Source organism: Trachurus trachurus (genome assembly GCF_905171665.1).
Source record: "Trachurus trachurus genome assembly, chromosome: 18".
NCBI lineage: Eukaryota > Metazoa > Chordata > Actinopteri > Carangiformes > Carangidae > Trachurus > Trachurus trachurus.
The window spans coordinates 29,188,646-29,216,024 of NC_139909.1; the positions used below are offsets into that span (position 1 = coordinate 29,188,646).

Consider the following 27,379-nt stretch of genomic DNA (forward strand, 5'->3'; position numbering starts at 1 on the left):
ACACGCTTGTCGGCTGACCAGCGCGGAGACGCGTCTACGCCAGGGACACACCGGCCGCAGAAGCGCCGCGAGTAGCCGCGAGGCGCCGAGAAGCGGAGCCCTTTGATGTTAACGATTGTGTCGTTCACACCAGCACCGGAGCCATATCGCTCTGGTTCACAGCAGCGCGCGCCGCGAGTGACCCTGTCATGCCGGGCAGGAAGTCGCACAAAGAAACAGCGAGAGAATCCGGTTAATTTTCAAAATAAAACACAGCGATTGACAAAATGCAATGATATGAACGGGAGGTGCTCCGGCTCGCACATGATTTCCGTTGCTCGGAGCTTCGCAGCGCGATTCCGCTGCCGATTTACAGCGCCCGCAGTCCCCCTGCAATGGCCATGCACCCCCTCCCTAGCCAGTGTGTACTCGCCGCACTTAGCACAGCACCGGTGTGTGTGTTCCCATCACTCAGGCGCGCACACACACACACACCCCTGGCAGCAGCACAGGAGGAGAAAAAAAAACTGATGCGCATCCAGTGAAGGCACTTTTTGGATTGAAATTTAAAAGTCTGTGACGAAAAAAGAAAGAGACATTTTATTAAGTTTTTATTTAATTAAGTAGATTTCGTCTCGTCTTTTTCGTCAACAAAAAATGCGTATAAATTTCGTCACAGTCAGTGTTTAAGGGCATTAATTTCGTCTCGTCTTCGTCTCGTCTTCGTCTCGTCTTCGTCTCGTTTTCGTCATGAAAAAAACCATCGTTGACGAATATTTTTCGTCTCGTCTCGTCTGACGAAATTAACACTGCACACACCACGTGTTCGGCCTCATCGCTATCCAGGTTCCCGTCCTCATAATCCCTGATGAGGGCCCGAGCTGTGAGCTTGTGAAGAAACTGAAAACACACATAATAATCATCACTTCATCATCTTCTTTATGGTCATGACAAAACCATCAACAAGTTGTGATGCGACAAAGTTTCACCTCTTTACAGCAAATCTTTTTTTTTTTTTGGGGGGGGGGGGGGTTTGATTGATGGGAAGAAACTGTTGTTCAGTGTTACGTGTCATTTAGAGACGCTTTCTCTGATTACTCTATTAATCTGATTACTTTTTTAAGTAATGGAGGAATGAAACACATTATCATGTCTAAAATAGTAACTAGATCACTTCCCCGTTGCAGTCGCTGCGAACGCCTACATTCTTGCAAGTAATAGTGATATTCAGGCAACGCGGCACCTTCCTGCCGGGTTGTGTACGTGTGTTTACTGTAAATTATTCAACATAATGTTTTATTTATCTGTTTCAAGGAAACAGAAACGTAGTTTGGACCCGTCTTTTGTTAATTTCCAATCCAACTGCATGCGACCGGAAGATCAGGGTGTTTACAACTCTATGCGCAGGTGCTCATGGGAAATGGGGTCTTCCTTCAGGTAAAACACTACCACTTTGGTCCACAGGCGCCGCCAAACTCAACCAAAAATGTAACGCAAGGTAAATATCCTGCATGGTTTCTTTTTTCTGTGCTCCTCTGATCAGAGTGCCGTCTCTAGCAACAGTCTGTTATACTTGACGACGGTCATTATAGAAATAACAGACTGTAGAACGCAGCGATGGACCAATCAGAGAACAGCATTCAATGGTACCGTGTAATAAATAACGTTATCCACCGCTCCATTTATTGATTTTTCGCAGGCTTTGTTGTAAAGAAATGCACATGGCTGGGAGGTGTTCTACACACAGAACATGCACAGTGCGTAGGGCCCCGCGATCCAATAGGGGCCCCGTTTTGCACAAAGGATGCGCATGCACAGCCGCGGGGCACGCTGGGCGCGCTACTAGATCAGCTGTCAGCGCGAGGCAGGAGAAGAGAGAGAAGAAGAGACCTTTTTTATTTTGTAATCTGACACCGCACGCGCCGTCACTGCAATGATTGACAGCAATCGATCTGACCAATCACTGGTCAGATGCATGTGCTGCAGGCACTTGTCAAGTAGCTGCAGGTGAAGACGTGATCACGGCTTCGAAAAGAACCTACGAGTCAGGCGCGAGCAAGAGGGGAAAAAAAGCAAAACAAGAGGAAACTGGTGCTTCTCTCGAAGGTGGGTATTTGTTGAAGTTAGTGCTGGGCCGTATTAACGGCGCCGTTACCGCCGTTAATGTCTGTTAATGGTGTTAACGCCAGCACTAGTAAAAATGTAAAACTTTGTGGCATAAGCAAGCACTAAACCTCCATGCTCAGCACAGCTGCTGCTGCAGGTAGGAGGAGAGATGCTGCTAGCCTCCAGTCCATTTAGCTAGAGTCATGTGGACTATGGTCTGGAGATGAAAGTCATTTTCCAGCGGCCCTTACCATTTATTAAATGTCTTGTTAACACCTTTGTCTGCATATGCATTCACCTCTGTTGAAAGGCAGTGGTAAATTTATCAGTTGTTGGTCGTATTTTCGGCTAAAGTTTATAATCTATTTTATCACCACACAAGGATTTGGCTAATGTTATTTTAATGGATGTAAAATGTCGCCATCTGTTGGTGAATTTAATCTATGACAGGCAGCTTTGGAGGAGATATTAGAGATAAATATTGATAGAAATGAGTGTATTTGGTACTTTGGTTGACAGAAGGAACTACATTTGAATATAGCTACATTTTGAAATAGGCAATCAGTCTGTTTGGTACTGAATTAGTATGTTTTATTAGGATTGTAGTTGTAGCCTATACAATAATAATGACAATAATAGTAATAATAGATAGCAATAGTTTTTTTTTAATTAATATTAGTATAAGTATAGAAGTAGTAGTACTGCCAGTATTAGTGGTTGTAGTTGTAGCATTATAATCGATTATAGTAGGGCCCAAAGAAATGTTTTCGCTTAGGGCCCCATTTTGGTCAGGGGGCAGCCCTGGGAGGAGGGTTAGCAAAACAGCGGAAACGCGACCAGACTTGCGTAGTTCCCCTTTAATGTTCAGAACTTATGACATTTTGGTATTTTATTTTATGTAAAACACATTTTTACAACTGATCTGATGGAGCAGCTGTCGTAGTGTAGAGGGTGACCGTTGTGTGGACTCACTGGGCCTCTGGTCTTCTGCAGCTCACTGGTCGACACCATGGTTTTAAGTTCCTGCCCGCTAAGGTTTCCCAGGAGGGTGGCCTGTGTGAAACAATCACGCATGAAGGAAACACACAAAGATCTTCTGGTTTTTAAACATGATGACTTTAGTTCTTTTTCTATAGCCAATTATTAAAAGTATGCAGAGACATCACACTGAGGTCTGGGAAAGTGTAACAGGAAGTTTGAACTTGTTTCTAATATTAGATGTAGAGACAGTCCCGTGTATACAGCGCGTACCTGGCTGGGTGCGGTGCGGCACGAAGCCGTAAACCAGAGTGTGACAGTCGTTGAACAGAGCGTGGAGCTGCTTGGGTGCCTGAACCGGAGTGGGTGCTGCTGGGTTGAACTGCAGCCAGGAGATGCAATACGCTTCACCTGACATGCCACCTGTGGCCATAACAGATCAATCAACAGTGGTCATTTCATTACGTGTGAGGATAATGGTCACACCTCATGGCTCATTGCATTAGAAATTCATCCAGGTTAGAAAGAAGCCTCTGGGGAAATTTTGTTTGTGTCGGGCACTTGTTCTCTGTAAAAGTAATTTAATTTCTCATATCTGTTCATCTTTTTAATTTCATGCAGTCAAATGAATACCATTGACTGTCACCTCCAACGTTAGCTTCCACTTTAATAGAGAGAGCTGTAGTCGTATCTTGTCTTTTGTCTCTTTTAAGTTTTATCACAATGTGCGTAGGAATTTAGAAGGACAAAACCGACCTGTGCCAAATGAAACAACGTTGACTCTGAGGCTGTGGCCGAGGGCTCTGAGGACCTGGAGGGAGACTCTCTGGGCCATGTGCAGAGACTCTCCCCTCATGGACTCAGACGTGTCCAGCAAGAGGACGACTTCAATTTCCCTGAGGGTAACCTCCAAAGGGATCAATAAAGTACTATCTATCTATCTATCATTGTCCGCAGAGCCGGAGTTGACGTCAAAGTCTGGGTAGAAAACCAACATGCAGGTCTAGAGGAGAGAGGAGTGGATTCAAATCTAAAAAGAACAAGATGTGACTGTGTGTGATAGAGAGAGGAGGAAGAGGTCTGACAAAGGTCCTTGTCAGGGTGTTTCTCCACTAGGGCTGTCCCAAACGATTATTTTTCTCCCAATTAATCTATCAACTATTTTTTCGATTAGTCCATTAGTCTAGCGATTAATTTTTTGACTAATCTAACGATTATTTTTTGGTTGACGATTAGTCATTTACAAAAAAACACTTCTGAACACTTCTCTTATTTAAATTCTTCAGATACTCTTTCTGGTGTGCATTCCTCTTCATAATCTTTTTTTTTTTTTGGAGGGGAAACACTGTGCCACATCAGTTTGCTTTAAACCTGGAAAATAGACAGATAAAGCAGAGTGCACACTGAAATATTAGCACAATGATTTTGAATAGGCACATTTATTTAGTATAGTCATGGAGCAGACCAGTGTTTCCTCTAGGATGTTTTTTAAGCCGGGGGTGCAGGACATCACCCTCACTTACGATCTGCATGCTGTGCCGCGCCCGGGTGCACACAGAGCAGCAACGGAGTGGATTAAAAAAAAAGGACAACACTACACAGGACGTGTTTACATCTATGGATACATAAAGCAGTGGAACCAGTGTTTCCCACAGGTTTGCAAGTTGACTGTGGCTGGTGGTCTGATTGTCCGACGAGGAGGGGGGCGCGGGGGGTCCGTGATCGGGCCGGAGTTTCGCTTTTACCGCGCACCCTTCGCTCTCTGTGTCGCTCTGTGTGTGTGTGAGAGTGTGAGAGAGAGAGAGAGAGAGAAAGAGAGCGTCAATAACGGCGAAAGAGCGCTATGCGGAGATGATCAGTCGGTAGTGGCAAGCACCATTTTCTTCGCAGCAGTGTGCTGGGGTGCGGGTATAAAGGCGAAGGACTCCAACGAAATTAATAAACTCATAAAAAAGGCTGGATCAGTCGTGGGGACCAGGCTGGCTCCACTGGAGGAGGTGGTGAGACACAGAATGCTGGGGAAGATCAAATCCATCATGGATAATGTCTCCCACCCCCTCCACAGCAGCCTGGACGGCCTGAGGAGCTGCCACAGCCAAAGACTCCGGCACGGGAGCGCTACAGTGCGTCCTTTCTGCCTGAGGCCATCAGACTTTATAACACATATGTAGTCTCCAGACCTGGGCAGTCTAGCTGACCATATTTTTAATGAATGATTGTTGTGTGTGTGTGCCGGGAGTATTTATCTGTCTATTTTTATATTGTGTATTTGTTTTTATTGTTGTGTGCTGCTGGGACAAACAAATTTCCCTCCTTCGGGATTAATTAAGTTAATTGAAATTTTTAAATTGAAATGAATGAACGGAACGATACTGCAGCTTCAGGTGCTGGTTCATGGCCGTGGTGCTGCTGTGGTACAGCGTGTGTTTTTCTGCTGCCCGACGGTATGTTGTACCTGTCGACGTATTTACGTCATCGACATAATCGATTAGGTCGATTAATTGGGACAGCCCTTTTCTCCACCCACATCCTGAGCAGGTGGCCGTCAGACAGAGTGATTGACAGCTGGAAACCTTCTGCACCCATGACCTCTCCCTGCAGTACACTCACTACTGCCTTGCAGTCTGTTTCCTATGGGACCACAAACACAGAGGGAGAGAGACTGAGAAAAGAAAAAACAACCTGATCTTACAACACAGAAAAACACATATTATTGAAGAAGGTTGTACAAAGTGTCTTAAAGACACTTTGTACAACCTTCTTCAATAATATGAAGGCTCCAGGAAATACTGAAGTTTTCATATAAAGACTGCAGTTTTCATATAAAGACTCTTTATATGAAAACTGCATATACACTTCATATAAAGAGTCTTTATATGAAAACTGCAGTATTTCCTGGAGCCTGTTCTCTTGATTTATTTTGAATGTTAATATTTTCATTTCATTTTTGTTTTATTTCCAAATTGCGAAACAAGAAACAAACCATAGTGAAACTAATATTAAATCTTGTAGACTTTCATGTGAGAGACAGAGGAAATATCTGACATCCATGTAAGAAAGTGCATCATCATCATCATCACGTTACCTTCATCTTGACTTTGTGAGTGATGCACTGTAGTTTGGTGATTTCATAGGGCATCTCGATCGACATGTCCAGCGTGAACTCTCTGAGGGAAAGAAACAACTCATCAGACGCAGCCTCCAAGTGCAGATCACAGAAAATAAATCAGAATGAAAACTATCGTCCCACAAGTTTGACCTCATCAGTAACAAATAATCATGAGTCGTTACAAAAGATGGGGTCAGAATTTAAGAAAACATGCTGTAGCGCACCTCGTACTCGCTGACTCATCAGTCACACACACTTTCTCCACGGTGACCTATAAAGCAACAGAAACACAGATTAAAAAAAACTGACAATCATTGAACTAGCAGTGTGGAGCTGCTCATGTACTATGACATAAAAGCTAACGTCCTGTCATGAACTCCCCAGAGCACAGAACTGGTGGACACAAATGCACGACACAGTAGGTTCAGACAAAAAGGCAGGTTTATTACCAGGCAGGGTTCGGTACACGGGCAGGCAGTCAGATAGGCAGAGGTTTCCAAAATCGAGAGGCAAAAGGCAGGTCAAAGGGGCAAACAAGGTCATCCACAAAACAGGCTATGGCTTGGACTATGATATACGTAAGCTGGGACGAGGACTGTGAGGTACAACGAACTGGCAACTAGACTGTGAGACACACAAGGTCAAGTACAAGAGGTAACGAGGGAAGATGGGAAACAGGTGGGGAGAACAATCAGGGAGCAGGTGTGACGGGACGGGGGAAGGACATGCAGGAAGTAAATCTAGAACAGAGACAGAGGGTTAGTGATTTCAAAATAAAACAGGAAAGACAAGACATAAACATGAAATGTGCAAAAGCAAACAGAAACTTGACAGACATGACACGTCCACATATTTCCTTTATACTACCACATTAAATCAGTGACGCAGGAATCACATCAACACAAAAATCAGTATATAACTGCTCAAAAACAAAATAGACTGTTGATGCCAAGGAAAGGACCGACCCTATATAGACTGATATGTTTTCATTTAAGCTTTAAATGCAAATATCAAAATTTTAAATAAAGAAAGAAAGAAAAATAGCAGCTTATTGCCTAAAAAAAAGACATTGTGACACTGTGTAAAAAAATAACGAGTACAACAATCTGATGCTTGGAGACAGACGCTGGGAGACAGGTCTTAATTTGAATACTTCCATGAGCACACTGTCATGTAGTATACTACTTACTTCTGTTGTGCACACATTTTGATGGTAGTCTAGTCTTGTATCAGATGGAATACTGTTGTTGTGCCCCTACCGGAACTAATGATCGCAACGGTTGCCAATGTTTTCTTTTTTTGTGTACCGCTATTCTCGCTTGTCAACACATCTACAGGCTTCCTCTTTTTTGCTTGTGCACCACCTGTTTAATGCGAGGTAGAGATTACGCCACCGGGTACTTACAGTACACTGCATTTTGATATACTTATCAACTGAGACGCACTCACACTTCAAATACTTGGTTTAAGTATGGAAGTATTCAAATTGAGCCACAGCAAGGGTTCTGTCTGTGGGTCCAGGTTCTCCTCACCTGTGTGGTCTGGTTGAGCGCTGCACTCTCCTGCCACGGGGCCACGGGGCCACGGGGCCACGCTGCCAGGCAGGGAGAAGAGAATCCCCCCGTCCCTGACCACCAGCTCAGACACGTAGGTCACTTTGATGAGGACGGTGGCGCCGGGCGGCAGGTTGCCCACTAGGGCTGTCACTTTTTATTCGACATTCGAATATTCGTTCGAATGTGGGGGGAAAAGTTTGTATTCGAGCAGTAATGACCTGCTCGATATGCAGGCTGCAGCAAAGATACTCTATTTACCGTCTTTGGCTGCAGTGCCCGGTGCCTGCATAGCACCGCGGAACGTCCACCGGACGCGGAAGGGCCGCGAAGAGCCGAGAAGCGGAGCCAGTTTACTTTCTGTGCCCATATTAACCGCTGGTGTGGTGTCGCGGCGTGCACCTCCTGAATGAAAAATGCATTAAAAGGGCCGTTAATATTTAGAGCTTGAATCAGCATGGTGATGTGTTCAGGTGACTTACAGGAGCATCCTGGTCCATGAGGTACGCTCCATGACCTTGCTCTATAGCTGGCCTGTACTCCTTACGAGCCGTCTCCTTCTCCTTCACCTGAGAACCACACAGACACACACATAGAAACACAGACACAGGGTTCAACTGGTTTTCATGATTCCCCTTCATGCTGCTTACATCCTTTGTGATGCAACAGTGGGTGAATTTAATGCATGGTAGTCCTTCGTGCGGCGTGGACCAAGAAAGTAATAAGATACGAGGACAGCCGGATTTTCTTCGACCAGGACTACTCCTCCAAAATACAAAAAGAGAGAAGCCTATATGCCCCAATAAGGAAAGAGCTACGAGAGAAAGGGGTGAAATCGCATATTATCTACCCATCGAAGTTAAAGGTATTTGGCAGCGAGGGATCCCAGACGTACAACACGGCGAGGGAGGCGGCGGCAGCCCTTCACGCACGGGGCACGGTCAGCGGAGTTCAACACCAAGGAGACCAGGGAGCCAGGCTACAAGCCGAAGACACACCAGGAGCAGCATCGTTTGAGGAGCATGGGAGGCAGAGAGAAGAATATAAGACTGCTGAGGATCTGCTGAAGGAGATGAGAGGAAACCTATTCGAGCCCTAACACACACACACACACACACACACACACACACACACACACACACACACACACACACACACACACACACACACACACACACACACACACACACACACACCTTGCACAAAGATGAAGAAAGGACAAGGACATGAACTCATTCTCTTTTTTTTCTCTCTTTTTTTGGGGGGGAGATGTTTTTTTTCTTCTCTCTCTCTTTTGGGGGGGTGGGGGGGGTATTCACAGTGACATATACAGGTAATACTCAGAAAATTAGAATATCGTGAAAAAGTTCATTCACTTCCCCATGATTGCGAACTGTACTGAACCAGACAGAGAGCTTTTAAAGGCTCAGGAACCCTTTGCAGGTGTTTTGGATTAATTGGCTGACAATTTGAGCTACAACATTGAACTTTTTCACGATATTCACATTTTTTGAGATTCTGATTTTGGGGTTTCATAAGCTGTAAGCCATAATAATCAAAATTCTAACAAATAAAAGCTTGAAATATCTTGCAATGCCTGTTATGAGTCTAAATAATATATTCATTTCACCTTTTAAGTTGAATTACTTAAATGAATGAACGTTTTCACGATATTCTAATTTTCTGAGTATTACCTGTGCAGCTTGTGTTTGATAAGCTGCTGTTGCTTTTTCAATTGGGGCAATTCTTAGTAGAGGCCCCAGATTCCTATTTTTTTTTAGGGAATCATCAATCTACAGGCAGTCTTGTAGGGACTGCTACCTTTGGAAGTCAGGTTTTCTTTATTTTTGTAGATGGGATTTATGTATGTTGTTCACTTTTTATGGTTAATCACAATGAGTTGAAAAGTAGTAGGACCAAGGATTTATTAACTAACAAGGAAGATATAAAAAATATTAATCAATTGTACCTGTCAAACCCCTCTTCTAATAAATGAAAGCTTTAAATATAATTTCATATAATGTGAATGGTATCAATAACCCAATTAAGCGTAAGAAACTACTAGTAAAGCTTAAAAAAGAAAAAGGAGATATCATTTTTTTTACAAGAGACACATCTCGTATCATCAGAACATGAAAAACTTAAGAAACTTACGAATGCCCAGGTATATTACTCTTCATATAAATCTTGTAGAAGAGGGGTTGCAGTTTTAATAATGCCTCAAACAGGTTTCACACTGAAGAAATTAATTGCTGATAAAGAAGGCAGATATGTAATGGTTGTGGGAATGATTGAACATGTATTGGTTTCATTTATGAATGTTTACAATCCTCCTGAAGAAGGTCCAGATTTAATTAAAAAGGTTGTTGAAATGATTGTATTGGAAAGTCAAGGAGTCACTATTGCCGCTGGTGACTTTAACCTCATAATGGACCCAAGTAAGGATACACAAAGTGTTCGACTACATAGTTCAAACCAAGCAGCCAAAATAATGAGAGGAGCTGTGAAAGAAATAGGGCTGACAGATGTATGGAGAGCCCTTCATCCGAAAGAGAGAGACTACACCTTCTTTTCAAAATATTTCTGTAAATATTCAAGGCTTGATTATTTTTTCATGTTTAAGAACCACATATCAATGGTTGCAGAATGTCACATAAAGGAAATTACATTGTCTGATCATGCTCTGATATCTTTAAAATTGAACTTTGACTTAGAGAAAGGCCAGAAGACATGGAGGTTAAACAACTCCCTGCTACAGATAGATGATTTTAAGACTAAAATAAAATTAGCCCTCAAAAATTATTTAGAGATTAATGATACAGGAGAAGTAGACCCACTTATACTGTGGGAGGGAATGAAAGTTGTTTTGAGAGGGGAAATTATATCATTTGCTTCATACAAGAAGAAAGAAAGGGAGAAAAGAACAAAGGAATTAGAACAATCAATTAAGATATTAGAATCTAAGCATAAGGAGACAGGTTGTAGTTCTGATCTGCAATCTTTAAATAAACTTAGAAATGAATTGGATAGATTATTAACTATGGAAGCAGAGAAAGCTCTGGTTTTTACAAAACAGAAATATTTTGACAGCGGGGCAAAAGCAATGAAAAATTTGGCCTATAAATTAAAAAAACAACAGGAAAAATCAAATATAGTAGCAATCAAAAATCAAACTAGGGACGTAATGGTTAAAGGCAAGAGGGATATTGCACATGAATTTGCTAAATATTATGAACAATTGTATAGTTCAGACAATAATTTGACTCAGCAAAACGGAGTTAAGGAATATCTATCTGGAATAAACTTACCGCAAGTAACAGTGGAACAAAATGCAAACTTGACATCAGCAGTTACCCCAGAGGAGATCATGGTGGTGATAAAAAAGTTAGAGAACGGCAAATGCCCAGGAAGCGATGGTTTTACAGGGGAATTTTATAAAGAATTTAGCAAAGAGTTACTGTTAGTTTTGGAAAGAGCCTTCAATTGGGCACTAAACCATGGTCAGTGGGCAAATACATGGCGTAACTCAATAGTTACAGTCATACATAAAGAAGGGAAAGACCCTACAAGTTGTGGATCCTATAGACCCATAACTTTATTAAATGTGGATCAGAAGCTGCTAAGCAGCATTATAGCAAATAGATTATCAAAGATCATCCCATTTATTATAGACCCTGACCAAACTGGTTTTATTCCAGATAGAAATTTATCAGATAACGTAAGACGAACATTGAATATAATAGATTTCTCAAAGAAAATGAACACTCAAACGCTGATTCTTACCCTGGATGCCGAAAAGGCCTTTGACAGGGTGTCATGGCCTTTTATATTTGAAACTTGTAGCAGATTTGGTTTTCATGACACCTTTATCAAATGGCTCCATGCTATGTATAGTAGTTCAAAAGCACAGATCAGAGTAAATGGGACTCTCTCGCATAGTTTTGAACTACAACGGGGAACAAGACAGGGAGATCCCCTATCTCCTCTGATCTTTGCAATCTGTATTGAACCCCTGGCAGCATGTATCAGAGCAACAAACGAAATCGAGGGGGTGAAAGTAGCAGAGCAATCTCATAAATTGGCTTTATACGCGGACGACGTGGTCTTATATCTTACAAATCTAGAAAAATCACTACCAGCTCTTATGAAGGTTATTGATAATTATAGTAATGTGTCAGGATATAAACTAAATATACAGAAGTGTGAAGCAATGGTTCTAGGAGCCCCAGTAAGTAGAGAGGTGAAGAGTAACTACCCATGGCAGTGGGACAGGGATAGAATAAAGTACCTAGGAACTGTGCTACCAGAGAATAATAAATTATTGTATCAGCTGAATTACAAAGACTTGGAAGCACATGTTAGACAGGATATGCATAGGTGGAAATTAGCTATATGGTCTTTGGGTAGAAGAATAGATGCAATCAGAATGAATGTACTCCCTCGTTTCTTATTTTTATTTCAAACAATACCACTATATATATGTGTGAACACTTTCAAAATCTGGGATACAATGATTGGTAAATTTATATGGGATGATAAGAAACCTAGAGTTAAGATGAAGACTTTGAAAATGCCCAAAGAGAGGGGGGGACTTGCCCTCCCAAACTTGAAGCATTACTATATGGCAGCGCAAATGAAGCACATACGTACCTGGTTAAATGACAACTAAGAGGCAAAGTGGAGATCAATAGAGATGTTTATGTGTCATGGTTCAATAAAAACGATTCCTTTCTGTACAGAATACCAACGAAAAGTACCAGTACCAAGTAACAGTACCAATATATCACTTAGAAACACTCTAGAAATTTGGGCTAGAATTAAAAATGTTGTTGAAGTAAAGAAAGACTTACTGGCTCTGAGAGAGATAAAAGAAGACCCTGAATTCATGCCTAACAAAACGGATGATGCCTTCGACATCTGGGCACAAAAGGGACTGACCATTTTTGGGCAGTGTTTAAATGAGAAGGGAATAATACAATTTGAATCTTTAAGTAAAGCGTATCGTTTGCCGCATTCCCACTTCTTCCGATATTTACAAATAAGAAGTTATATCCAAAATAGTGAAATAAAAAATAAGACCAGTAGAGACTTACATCCACTGGTACAATTTTTGATAAAGAATTATGATAAAATTAAAGTCCCACATCAAATCTCGGCTGTATATACTATTTTGGAAAATAACTGTAAATATCAAGATACAAAGGCAAAACTGAAATGGGAAGAAGAATTGAATATAGACCTATCAGAGGAGAGTTGGAAGGAAATGAATCAGAATGTTCACACAACAACTGTATCGCTGTATTGGAGGGAATATGCATGGAAAATACAATCACGATACTTCATAACACCAGTGCAGCAAGCTAAATATAATAATAAAATATCAGCAAGCTGCTGGAGGGAATGTGGCGAACCATACGCTAATGTTCAACATATATTCTGGTCATGTCCCATTTTGCAAATATTCTGGGAAAAGGTACAGAAAGAAATCAGTCATATTTTAAGATGTGCTGTACAATTAAATATGGAGTATATGCTATTGGGAAGGACCATAGACACACCCCATGAGGAAAACGACGACTATTTGCTCAGGGTGCTGCGTATAACTGCTCTAAAACAAATCACCAGAAACTGGCTTCAGAAAACCCAGCCAACAATAGAAAAATGGAGGGACACCATTCAACAGGTACATCAAATGGAGTATGTAACATATAAAATGAGGGGTAACCTCAGACTATATGAGATAAGATGGGCCAAGTGGTCAACCTACTACAATTGATTTAATCATCATAATTTTGTTGTTGTAACTGTGATTATCCTGCTCGTTGTAATTTTTATTTGTATTTATTTTTTTTAATGCTTATTTATTATTTATTTTCTGAGTGCCTGTCTATGTGATTGTTGATGTTATATGTTTTTTTTTTGTTTTCTTTTTCTTTCTCTTTTTCTTCTTCTTTTTCCATGTGTATGACGTTGTGACTGTTATGTTGTCTATGTCTCGTGACCTTCTTTCATGTGTACATGTAAATGTACAGACACGTGGTGACTTTAAAAATAAAGTACAAAAAAAAAAGAATTTAATGCATGGTATAATATAGGCCTACAGAATATGAGTGTGATGACACTGTTTGACTTGACTTGTTTTCAGTTTAGTTTATTTCGGTCTTTGAATTTGAATTTGAATTTATTGGTTTAAATATACAGAGACAATGCACATTAATAAACATTTCTGTAAACATGCCGGTTTAGCCACGTTGGCTAATTTTCAACCGTAGTCTCTGGGGCAGGTGACTTGAGCACTACAATAATTAAAAATGCATTAAAAAATAAACAAACACAAAACAGTACTATGCCTACTTATAAAGTACAGTATACAATACAATATATTACAGTGCATACAATAAAATACCTTCATTACAGTTTCAGAACAGATGGTCACATACTTGACCGTCTCTCAACCATAGTTTTAAATTTCTTTTAAAAGAAAGATAAGTGTCATACTCCCTGAGCTGCACTGGAAGAGTATTCCAGGTGTGAGTAGCTCTCACCGAGAAGGCTGCCTGACCAAAAGCAGTCCTTCTTTTTGGAACTACACAGTCCCCTCTGCTGACAGACCTAGTATGGTTTGGTTTGACACAGCACCTCATTGTGTAATAGAAATTACAACTCCACATAAATACAGCAGCTAGACAAGGCCCAGGAGAAGATGACAAAACAAAAATAAGCAAATCAAAAAAAGCAAATTGTGATTGCAAGAAAAACAAATAAGCAGATATTTAAAGCAGAAGTAAGCGATCCGGTCGTTTTGGCTAATGCTGCGTTCCAGGCAGGCTTTTGAAACCGTAAATTACAGCTTCAAGTCACAACTTACGACTTTGTAGCGTTCCAGGCAACCCACTCGTGTTTTTCCGACCTGTTTTACCTGTGAAAGTCACTATAACGGCCACTCGTAACTTCTGACCCGTGAACTCGTACCAGATTGAACTGGTATGACTTCACAGGTCGGAAAAACACGAGTTACGAGTTTCCTTGAACGCACCATAACAGTCCTCGTCCCTACGTCACCGCATTCACGGCGTCCCTTGGCTGCACACACAGCGCTGCATGCCGTTCTCTCTCCTCATTGGATAAAAACTGTAGGATACGATAAATGTTTTCTCTTCGGCGCAGAGCAGAGTGACTGACAGACCCGTGTTTCGGTCCAAACACTCTATGTAAGTGATTGCTGTCGGAAGATAGAACTATTTAAGACTTATATTAACACAAATATATCACTTACTTCTGCTTTAAGTGAGCATATTAACCATGCAGTTCCTGAGTTCTGCTTTAACTCATTGAGTGCCAACCACGTAATTTCTCGTTTTTCGTTCCCATGCGTTGAGTGCCAAAAACGTAATTTTACGTTTTTTGCTTTTTTTTTAAATTATGAAAATAGACACTTTAATACACATTATATGTAAATTTGGGGACTCTACGACGAAGAGAACTGAAATAGATGACGATCAAAGTCACATGACAGCTCATGATCTGGAAGTTTTTATCATAACTCGGCTTCTGCAAACGAGTTCTGCATGCAGATGCAGCGCAGCTGCTCTGCTCTCACCTGCGCTGCTGCTCCAGCTGCTCGAGCTGCTCGGAGCAGAAACAGGAAGCTCTCAGCCGACAGTCCGCCCGGTCTTCATCTGGAGCAACACCGTGTCCTCCCCAAAGTCCTCCCGCGGTAAAATCTGATGGTCTCTGGGCCAAAGCAGACCGGCATCACCGACCCGTACCACAGAAGGACCGCGACCACCGGCGGGACCGGTCTTCCCGAGCCGCGGTGGCCGACTGACCCTCACGTTCCGCGGGGAGAAGCTGTGACACGGCACGGTGCGTCTGTGTTATTGTTGTTTAGTGGCGCCCCCCCCCCGCCCCCGATGGTGGTTTTGTGAATAGAACAACAATTGTTGTATATATTTATCTTATACGAGCCCTTTGATCCAGAAATGCGAGTGTCAGAAGAGCGACAGACACAAACAGCGCACCTTTCATAAAAGACGCTCTATCTCCTTTTCTAGAAAAAAAGGAGGGATTTTGGTGAAACCCAGCCATGTTTAGCTTGACTTTTCTCAGGAACAGAGGCATGTAGAAACAAACGGTTTGTGGCCACTTGAAGCATTAAGTTAAACCTTTCAATTGAGCCACAGTATGTGTTGGTGGCAATAATATAGAATACACTGTGGCTCTACAAAAATCGTCAAAAATGGTCTAAATTGCCGGTACACTTGACTAAAACTTTGGAAAGGAGCGCGGCACTCAATGAGTTAATAGGTACCCTGCAACACTGAATAGAATAGAAAAAATATTTGAGCATACGTTTACTGAAGAAATTGCGCAAATCAATTAAACAGAAAGTAAATTTAACCCTCTCTTTCCTTCTCTCCTAATCATTGCATTTTAGGCGACCTTTTGCGATGTATTCTTGGCACATGTTCATATCACGATGATGATGAAAATACGATGAATCCGTCAGTCATAGTATAATACAATGACGGATTGAAAAAGTACTAATATTCTATAGATGCACACAGTACAAACTTTAAAGGACACAGCCTCACTCAGTGAATCTGCTCCACATGCAGCTGAACACACAGACTGACATCACATCATTATTTGTCAGTTGTCAGTCAAACCAGTCATGCTGTTGTGTTTGTTTATGTCGGCGACGTGCGGAGACGTTAGCAGCTTCTCTGATGACGGCATGGAAATAAACTAGACTTTTCAGACAAAAAAGAAAACAAGTTGCCATGGTTACAGAGAGTACCATGATTTTGTCTGTTTGTTTACATTTCTGGAGAAGTGTACTGAATTATCTATTTTAAGTTCCTGTTTGTTTTGCATCTCTGAGGAACTGTGACTTCTTTTTTCTCTGATTCATCATATTTATGACTCTGATAATTGAGGAAGATCAGTTTAGCCATTGAGATAATACAGATGCAAACTGCACTGAACTTTTTCACGTTCCTTTTTTATCAGCAAATGAATAATGAAGACATTAGACAATACAGAAATAGCTCAACTGGAGATTTAAAAAAGGTGAGTTACCTTTCCCATTGATGAAAGCCTCAAATCCACACACGGCTGCAGAGTCATCCAGAGGGAAGACATACTTTGCCTCGATGGGCACAGAGCTCGTGTTGGTGTATTTCTGGAAAATGATGACCTGCAGGTTGAAAGAAAAGACAAACTCTGGTTAGGTTTTATATCCATCCCTCAGTTCACAGGGCTGTTATCAAAATGAATCTAGAAAAAAAAAAGAAAAGCCAACCTGTGAGAGCAGATCCATCAGTTTACACTTCACATGGACGGCCTGCAGGGGGAGCTGCTGGCCTGAGCTGTCCAACAGTCCTGCCGTCACGTCACGTCCTCCAGAGGGTTTTTAACCTTTTCATCCCCCTCATCCAAATCCAGGCTGGCTGCTGGGACACGACCACACAGGACATGAGAAAATATATCAGACTGCAGTTACATGAACACAATGGCAGTACTTTTTTTTTTTTTTACAGTATTTAATGAAATGAATATGGAAATAAAACCAGGGTCTGGTTTACTGAAGTGGTTCTCACTGCCAAAACAAAACATCAGCACTGCAAGACTCAAAACAAGAAGAATTTTGTCTCTATTGCTTCCTCAACACTCTCACAGTTACTAGTTCTGCTCAGTGGATTTAGTATTGCAGTATTTACAGTTAAGCCGAGTACAATGGAGAACTGTATATTCAGTTATTTGGTAAAAAAGGAAAGGAACTGAAGTTAAAGATTTAATCTCAATCATAAAAACTGTGACATCTTCATGTTTCAGAAAAGCCTCAGGAGCAGTTGGGCACTCACCCAGATCAGAGGGAGGTGGACACGGCTCGGCGGAGGTGTTGATGGTCGGACTGAAATCCCTCAGCTTGTCTCCCTCCATGCTGAACCCAACCACGTACTTCAGTTTGACTTGGTCAGGACTGTACACCACATACTCATCATCCTGGAGCACAGGCAGAACCACACGTCACACACACAAGTCCACACAGTAACAGACAGTATAGATGTGTTCAGGCTGAAGGAGGTTAAGTCAAATGTGACATTCACGGTGCGACCACAATCTGACCATGACCCTTTGCTGCCAGAGGAAATTTACAAACAAGACAATTTTCACAAATATTAGCTTTAATGCAGCTATGGGCAATATGGAAGACCGCCCAGGGCGCAATCTTTGTGAGGGCGCACGAGCGCTCTCCAAAAAAAAAAAAAAAAAAAAAAAAAGACAAAACAAAACTCGCCGTCAAGTTAGTGGAGTGGTCGCTGGGGCGCCCCTATGTCACGTCAACTTGCTGCTGAGAGTCATAGGCCTACTACAGGTTGTGTGTGTGTCAGGAGAGGCGAGGGGCGGGGGATCAACTCGCGACTGCTGAGGTCTCACGTCGGATGCTCCGCCGGCCCAGAGGGCTCTCATGCGGGGAAAGAAAGGAGGGTTAAGCGCTAAACTCCTCGCCCTGAAGTTGGCTTCATTTTGGTAATGTTGCTATCGGGATGCCCAGCAATATTCCTCTTCTTCCTCTTCAATGTCCGGTCTCTGGTAAACAACACGAATGAACTGCGACAGGATCATGTGTTAAAAAGGATCCTGGACTGTCATGATGTTTCTAATGAGCAACGTCACGCTGTTTCCAAAACCACACCGACTTCAGCAGAGAAGTGAGTTCTTTATAAAGTCTATGGTTTAAGCACATTTTTAGTTTAGCCTACAGATGGAACAGTGGTTCCTTCCTGTCATTACTTTATATTCAAAATATCATCATGTTGCTGGCCCTACACTCACAAACAAAAACTATTTTAAATTGTGTATTTTTTTAGAGGTTCAGAGGTAGTCAAGCTGCTCAGTTTTAATATAGCCTAAGCCTATACTTTTATGTGATTGGTTATTTTAAAAAATCATTTAAATATGGCTGGATGATCAATAACAAATTAAACTGTGGTTTGACAAATTCAAACACATTTATTGATGATTTAATTTAAAGGAGCCACGGTAGCCTATAAGATCATGTGTAAGATCAAATTCAGTGTTAAAGGCGCTCAGGCAGGTGATTTTGAAATACGCTAAAAGTAATCCAGAAAGTACTATTAGTAGGGATGCACCGATTATTCGGTAACCGAATATATTCGGCCGAATATTGCAAAAAAAGCAACATTCGGCCTTCGGTGGAATAAGCGCAAAGCAAGGCCGAATATAAAAAAAAAAAAGTCTGATAAATACGCGATCGCGACGATCGAAACGGCAGCTTAAACCCCAGCTTTATTAGTGACTCCTACTGCTGGAAAAACAACAGCAACAAGAGCAGTGGGGGGAAGCTGCACAGCGACCGCGCGCACCGTTGCTCGCGCTCCAAGAGCCCGGTGCGTCCTGTCTGCGGCGGAGACACGGCCACTGAGAGGACTGAGTGAGGGGACCGTTCCTTATAACGCGCCTTTTAATTAATCATTTAAAAATCAAACACCCTGAACAGCATGCTGAGTGTGAGAGGGAGAGACGGCTGCAGCAGTTAAAACGAAAGTTCCTCGTCCCAGCCTGTCGCCCACTCCGTCCGTGGCCGACGTCTTTTAAAACAGTGTTTCCCAACCTTGGGGTCGGGACCCCACGTGGGGTCACCTGAAATTCAAATGAGGTCGCCTGAAATGTCTAGTAGCCTAATTGATTAATTAAAAAAAATCTGACCAAGAAAGGTTAGGAACCACTGTTTTAAAAGACACTTGGTTTTTTTGGAATGTAGCCTACTTGCATAGACAGGGGTGCAAACTCATCAGGGGTAAAAAAGGTGAGAAGATACCGACCCCCTAGGGGGGTCCGGGGGCATGGTCCCCCGGGGAATTTTAAAAAAACAACAACTTTAAAGGTGAATTTACAGTCAATTTTAGCACGAGACTAGGGTCCAGATTTACTCAGGTTTGCACAGCTTTTGCTCCTGTTAAACCTGCACAATCTGTCTCTCTGTGTTTGGTTTTGAAATATGTGAAGGGGGTCTTCAGCCTGTGCAGGTTTAGCATGAGTAAAAGCTGTGCAAAACTTGGAGAATCTGTCCCTTGATGTCCATCAGATGAACCTTGCAAACCTTGCCTTCAAACTAAATACAATTTAATACAGACTGATTGGTTCATTGTGAAACATTTATTTATTGATGTAAATGTGTTTTCTGTACGTAGGCTATGCTCCTAGGCAGCGCTGCTCTTTCTGTCCAATAACACACATGAAGCTTAAAAATGCCATAGGTTACATAAAACATATTAAGCGGCAGTATTTAAAAGATGTTCAAGCAAACGGTTTGGTTCACGGTTTTGTGGTCATGGTTTTCGGTTCGGTTTTGTATACTTTGATCGTTGGGAATATCAATCATGTCTTGTATATTCAGGTTAAAACTGAAAGAATGAGGCAGTCTGACATCTGATACATCATTGTGACAGTCTGAGGTTAAAAGTAGGTGATCTGGTGGCAAGAGAGGAGACATTGATAGTTCCATCATGTTTTAATTTATTGGGCAAATAAAGTTATCTAACAAATGCTAAGAACAATTAGATATTCACTGAAATATATAACCTATATTTATTAATTGTGGTTCTTACAAAAAATATATCTTATAAAATATAAAAGCTAAAATGTAAAGCTCTGCCCCTTTAATTAGTGCATACAAAATAATTTAACTTTAGCCTACTACTTTTACAACCACATTATTTACCAGCAACATAAAGTGAAACAGAGGCAGAGGTGTCCTGCCACAGTCAGTCAACCTCCTCCTCCTCCTCCTCCTGCTGAACAGGTCGCACTGGAGCTAGTCTCGCTCGCCAGACCCTCCTCCAGAGAAGAAGGAGACACTGGAGCTAATAAATGCTAAACGTGCTAATCGCTAATTGGCCGCGATCGCGATCATCACACACACGTGGTCCCATACAGCGCATCTTCTTGCTCCGACTCTTTCACTCGCCATGCTCAAAAAGTCGCGTTAGTCTGTATTAAAAGTGAAGCTTCAGGTGTGTATTGCTGGACAGAAGAGGAGCGCTGCCACCACTCGTTGTCATCCAGATAAGGTGCATGCGCCTTAAAGAGACAGGTGCATTGGCTCGGCTCAGCTTGCCTCGCCTCGCCAGACCCCCCCCCCCCCTCAATTTTTTTTTTATTGCGGATTTACACAAATCACATTATGACCAATTTGGGATCCAAAACGGCGAATTTCGCCGAAAGGTGACAAGTTTGCACCCCTGCATAGATCTTTCAGCACTCACAATGGGCCGATATAGGCCTAAATGAAAAACTTTATATAACTTGTTGTGCTTTTTTGATGAGCAACAGCAACTGGAATATTCAAAAACTGTCAGAATAGTCAATAAACATTTACTTTCTTTGAGTTAAGTTAAAAAAAATCACACACACACACACACACACACACACACACACACACACACACACACACACACACACACACACACACACACACACACACACACACACACACACACACACAAACTCTACCTCAAACTCAGAGTGAGTGTTAGGGCGGCGGCCGACTCCGTGCACACTGTGCATAGACTGTAAAAAGAATGGACGTAGCGTCCGTGACGTCACCCATTGGTTTTGGGGAGTCGTTTTTGTGACTCAAATATGGCGGCCTGAACAGCGCCATGTTGGATTGGCCGGCCGAGAACCCGCCCACTGGCCTCGAAGCAGCTGTCCACGGAGCTGCTCGGACCTGTCACTCAACGTTTTCGCGCCCTAATTGGCCAGGGTTTTAACCTAATAACAGTAAAACGGTAGAGTTAAAAAAAAATCCACCCCCCTCAGAGTGTGTGCGGGGGTAGAAACTATCGATTGAGAAAAAAAAACGTTCTGACACCAGGCTTTTAACATGTTTACTGAGGATGTAAAATCGGCGATTTTAACATGGGACGTCCTTGCAGCTTCCCAACGCCACGTCGCACACCAACAGCAGCCGAGAGCCGTCGGTCATGTTTTGCTCTTACTTTGATCAAGTGGATAAATTAAGAACAAGTTTTTGTTAGGTTCTTATGTCGGTGTAGCATTGTGTTGTCTGCTAAAACAGCACTAACCTAAAGGCATCGGTGAAGTAGATTCCACTGCCCAGATTACCGATGTCTGTTCTCTCAATCCCATGATGCTCCACTGCAATGTAAACACTGCATAAACATGCAGCAACGAAACACTGAAAAGACATGAGAAACACAATAACACATCAACACTATCAAACAAACTAAACTTGGCTTTTAAAGTGCTTTCATTAACCCCTCCACTTCCTCTGCAAAGCAGCCTACAGAGAGCAGGTGGACTAACTCTGGGCTGCTCTCTGCATGTTGGAAGGCCTGTAGCAGCAGGAGCATACAGGTTGTGGTGAGTCTGGCCCCCAAGGCTGCGGAAAAACTGAAAGCTTACTGTAAATGTGGTTTTCTCTAGTAATTTGTCATTTTGATATTTGAACTTTACCATGCTACCAGACAAATTATTATTCAAAGCATATATTCCTATAGGGATGCCAGGTTCAACATCATTGTACATTTATTTTTCACCAAAAAGTCTCAATCAAAGGCTACTTCTGTATTTAAAGTAAATTATTTGCGCATTTGTTCAGCCAGTAACAACCAATTAGTGTGGTTCTGTAAATGTACAGTAAGTATAAATACAATTCAAGCTTCAAGAAAAATGAATCAAATTGACTGTTATTACCTCCTGGAGAGTATTTGACTGTAATCATGAAATAAATAGAGCTACTGTTTTTGTTTGATCAAAGCATCAAATAGTTGATGAAAATGTAAAGGTGTAAACAAACAGTCTGAAATCCTTACATATATGATGTGTATGAGGAGTCCTCTGCAGTGCTCTGCCTCCGCAGTAGAGGCTGTTATGGAATGGTGAGCAATAATAAACATTAAGGGGGGGGGGGGGGGGTTCGGCTCCACTGCAACATTGAGGGACATCAATGAACATATATAATGATCAAACAAACAAAATCTCCAGTCACATCCCAAACATACACACAAACAGGATGTGGATGGAAAACCCAGTAACACACTCAAACAGAGACTGGTACATCCCAAGGACAGAACACCACACACCCACAAAAGCAATCTGGTTTATGCTGTCCAATGCAACGAGGAATGCAAAGACCTCTACATTGGAGAAACAAAACAACCACTGCATAAACGCATGGCCCAACACAGGAGAGCTAAGTCCTCAGGCCTGGACTCTGCTGTCCATTTACATCTCTCAAGGAGAAAGCCCACTCCTTTGATCAGGGTTTTTCCTGGCCAAAATTTCGGCTGAGGCGGCAGCGGGGGGTGGGGGGGGTGGGGGGGGTGGTAGTAGAATATTTGCTACTACCACCAAGATCTATATATATATAGCCGTGGTATAATGAACATATACCACGGCCTGTCGTGATATATTGCTTAAATATTGCGGAGAGTTGTGCGTACGCACAGCTTGATCAGTGTTTCCCACTGACAGAAGAAAAAAAAACAGTGTGTTTACGTGCGGTGCGCCCACACGCGAGAGAGGCGGCAGGTTGAGAGGCTGACTGGCGGAGATGAGAGTTGGTGAAACGCTAGCATGGTTATTAAAAATTTGGGACCGGCAGTAAATTGGGAGTCGGCTTTTACGGGTACCCGAAGTCCTGTCACCAAGCTGCAAAGGACACCACCGCGTCTCCTTCTCTCTCTCTTCACGCTCTGCGCTGGTGAGGTGCGTTCACGCTCAGCACAACGTCTGAACGGAGCGGAGCCCCGATGAGCCCCGCCCCCGCGGGCACACAAGCAGCGCGTCAGCGTCACCTTGCGGCCCGGCCCGGAGTTTAAATCAAACGCACCCCTTCTGCTGCGGTCGAGTTGAGAACGTCTCTGGTTGAAAACAGCGCCACTGAGCTTTCATTGATTTTCAATCAAGATTCAGGCGCGCGGCCGCCTCAAAATTTATAATGCAGAAAAAACCCTGCATATCGCTGGGGGCGGCACAAAATAAGGTGGAGGCGGCCGCCACGCAATTTTGAACGCAGGAAAAACCCTGTTTGATGACAACAATGTCCACATCCTGGACATTGGGGACAGATGGTTTGAAAGAGGAGTAAAAGAAGCCATCTATGTAAAAGTAGAGAAACCATCCCTAAACAGAGGAGGAGGTCTGAGACACCACCTATCTCCAGTTTACAATGCTGCCCTTTCATCCCTTCCCAGGTGATTCAACAATCTAATCTCAAAGAACAACTGTTCACAAATGGCCTCCTGTGACTCCAACGACTGTCGTTATAACACAGTAGGGCACTAACGAAGTCGAAACCAACTTCCCACCAACGACTGTCACTCCAACGACTGTCGTTGGCACATGGAGCACAAAGGGTTTCCAGTGACATCATCGGTCTTGTGAACGCCCCCACAAGAGGTTAAATACCTGGGTCTCCACACCAGATAGTTGGACCAGTCCCAGCTTGGTCAGATGCAACATGAACTGATGAAGCCTCTTGGATGAGAGGTGAAACGTCTTCCTAGACAAATAACCAAGTTCATTTGCTTTTGCTTTGCTTTTGCTTTTTACAAAATTAGGCCACGCCCCCGTCACACAATCAGGCCACGCCCCCGTTACACAATTAGGCCACGCCCCCGTTACAAAATTAGGCCACGCCCCCGTTACACAATTAGGCCACGCCCCCGTTACAAAATTAGGCAATTAGGCCACGCCCCCGTCACAAAATCAGGCCACGCCCCCGTCACACAATCAGGCCACGCCCCCCTCACCAATTAGGCCACGCCCCGTCACAAAATTAGGCCACGCCCCGTTACAAAATTAGGCCACGCCCCCGTCACACAATCAGGCCACGCCCCCGTTACAAAATTAGGCCACGCCCCCGTTACAAAATTAGGCAATTAGGCCACGCCCCCGTCACAAAATCAGGCCACGCCCCCGTCACGAAATTAGGCCACGCCCCGTCACACAATCAGGCCACGCCCCCGTTACAAAATTGGGCCACGCCCCCGTCACAAAATCAGGCCACGCCCCCGTTACAAATTAGGCCACGCCCCCGTCACAAAATTAGGCCATGCCCCCGTTACCAATTAGGCCACGCCCCCGCTACCAATTAGGCCACGCCCCCATTACAAAATCAGGCCACGCCCCCGTCACGAAATCAGGCCACGCCCCGTCACGAAATCAGGCCACGCCCCCTTCACGAAATTAGGCCACGCCCCCGTTACAAAATCAGGCCACGCCCCCGTTACAAAATTAGGCCACGCCCCTATTACCAATTAGGCCACGCCCCCGTTACAAAATTAGGTCACGCCCCCGTTACCAATTAGGCCACACCCCCGTTACAAAATTAGGCAATTAGGCCACGCCCCCGCCACAAAATCAGGCCACGCCCCCGTCACGAAATTAGGCCACGCCCCGTCACACAATCAGGCCACGCCCCCGTTACAAAATTGGGCCACGCCCCCGTCACAAAATCAGGCCACGCCCCCGTTACAAATTAGGCCACGCCCCCGTCACAAAATTAGGCCACGCCCCGTTACAAAATTAGGCCATGCCCCCGTTACCAATTAGGCCACGCCCCCGCTACCAATTAGGCCACGCCCCCATTACAAAATCAGGCCATGCCCCGTCACGAAATCAGGCCACGCCCCGTCACGAAATCAGGCCACGCCCCCGTCACGAAATTAGGCCACGCCCCCGTCACGAAATTAGGCCACGCCCCCGTTACTAAATCAGGCCACGCCCCCGTTACAAAATTGGGCCACGCCCCCGTCACAAAATCAGGCCACGCCCCCGTTACAAATTAGGCCACGCCCCCGTCACAAAATTAGGCCATGCCCCCGTTACCAATTAGGCCACGCCCCCGCTACCAATTAGGCCACGCCCCCATTACAAAATCAGGCCACGCCCCCGTCACGAAATCAGGCCACGCCCCGTCACGAAATCAGGCCACGCCCCCTTCACGAAATTAGGCCACGCCCCCGTTACAAAATCAGGCCACGCCCCCGTTACAAAATTAGGCCACGCCCCTATTACCAATTAGGCCACGCCCCCGTTACAAAATTAGGTCACGCCCCCGTTACCAATTAGGCCACACCCCCGTTACAAAATTAGGCAATTAGGCCACGCCCCCGCCACAAAATCAGGCCACGCCCCCGTCACGAAATTAGGCCACGCCCCGTCACACAATCAGGCCACGCCCCCGTTACAAAATTGGGCCACGCCCCCGTCACAAAATCAGGCCACGCCCCCGTTACAAATTAGGCCACGCCCCCGTCACAAAATTAGGCCACGCCCCGTTACAAAATTAGGCCATGCCCCCGTTACCAATTAGGCCACGCCCCCGCTACCAATTAGGCCACGCCCCCATTACAAAATCAGGCCATGCCCCGTCACGAAATCAGGCCACGCCCCGTCACGAAATCAGGCCACGCCCCCGTCACGAAATTAGGCCACGCCCCCGTCACGAAATTAGGCCACGCCCCCGTTACTAAATCAGGCCACGCCCCCGTTACAAAATTAGGCCACGCCCCCGTTACAAAATTAGGCCACGCCCCCGTCAAAAAATTAGGCCACGCCCCGTTACAAAATTAGGCCACGCCCCCGTTACCAATTAGGCCACGCCCCGTCACGAAATTAGGCCACGCCCCGTCACAAAATCAGGCCACGCCCCCGTCACGAAATTAGGCCACGCCCCGTCACGAAATTAGGCCACGCCCCCGTTACGAAATCAGGCCACGCCCCCATCACAAAATCAGGCCACGCCCCCGTCACCAATTAGGTTTCAAGACAATACACAGGTCCCTCTGGAGTCAGCTCCTTCCAATTTTCAAGCTGGTACCACCACAGCACCTTTATATATACACATGTGCCGTCAAAACGGTGGAATTTATGCAAATTTTCTGATGTTAACAAAGAATTTCAAAAAACTTGTAATACATTTTTTGTTTGTCTTAATGTAAGTAATCAACTCAGTAATTTTCATGGAGATATCTAAAGGTTAAATATTTTACCCTATTAACATTGTTTGTACTCCATACCACTTACGTGGTCGTGAGAAAATAAAGTAAAGTGTAAAAAGAAAAATAATTAATAGGCGTATAAATGGGATATATTTGGGTCTTTTTCCAAAACTTTCCCCTAATGGGATTCTTCAGGGCTTTTTTCCCCCTCATTCAGGACATGTTCAGGATACAAAATCAGTTGAGTTTGCTTCTGTTGCAATTTGTTCAACGTTGACCCCTTTTTTGGCTTAAAATTACTGGACTATCTCCATTTGTGCATACCTGGACTCTGCTGATGTCAATCTCCTGGAACAGTATGGAACAGTTTCCAGCTTTCGTCGTGCAGCTGTAGGAGGACACCTCATAACCCATAACTGCTGCGTAGCACTTAAGGGATAGTTCACCCAAAATTCAAATTTCTCATTTTCTACTCACCCTCATGTCGACTAAGGGTTGGGAGAGGTTTCAGACTCATCCGTGCCTTCTCGGAGTTACAGCAGTATTTGTCCATATAATAGTTGTGAATGGTGCTCACTTTTCTTCGTCCAAAAAGACACACCAAAAAAGCATCCAAATACCTCCATACTGCTCGTCTGTAATGTCCCTCTTGT

The 27,379-nt window shown here is 43.7% G+C and overlaps 1 pseudogene across 1 annotated transcript in view; it reads right to left on the bottom strand.

The window, feature by feature from the left end:
- The window catches only part of LOC311001983 (protein mono-ADP-ribosyltransferase PARP4-like), a 30,909-nt pseudogene extending 3,769 nt beyond the window's left edge, over positions 1 to 27,140 (bottom strand). Inside the window, exons 1-18 of the transcript in view lie at positions 27,051 to 27,140; positions 21,839 to 21,955; positions 21,683 to 21,748; positions 21,268 to 21,324; positions 17,592 to 17,733; positions 17,030 to 17,177; positions 16,807 to 16,924; positions 12,576 to 12,580; positions 8,204 to 8,294; positions 7,705 to 7,878; positions 6,397 to 6,443; positions 6,149 to 6,230; positions 5,572 to 5,694; positions 5,053 to 5,201; positions 3,820 to 3,959; positions 3,341 to 3,486; positions 3,058 to 3,138; positions 799 to 879 (exon numbers count right to left, since the gene is read on the bottom strand). The product of the transcript in view is annotated as a protein mono-ADP-ribosyltransferase PARP4-like (transcript). The remainder of the gene's footprint in view (positions 1 to 798; positions 880 to 3,057; positions 3,139 to 3,340; positions 3,487 to 3,819; positions 3,960 to 5,052; positions 5,202 to 5,571; positions 5,695 to 6,148; positions 6,231 to 6,396; positions 6,444 to 7,704; positions 7,879 to 8,203; positions 8,295 to 12,575; positions 12,581 to 16,806; positions 16,925 to 17,029; positions 17,178 to 17,591; positions 17,734 to 21,267; positions 21,325 to 21,682; positions 21,749 to 21,838; positions 21,956 to 27,050) is intronic.
- Between the last annotated feature and the right edge of the window lie 239 nt (positions 27,141 to 27,379).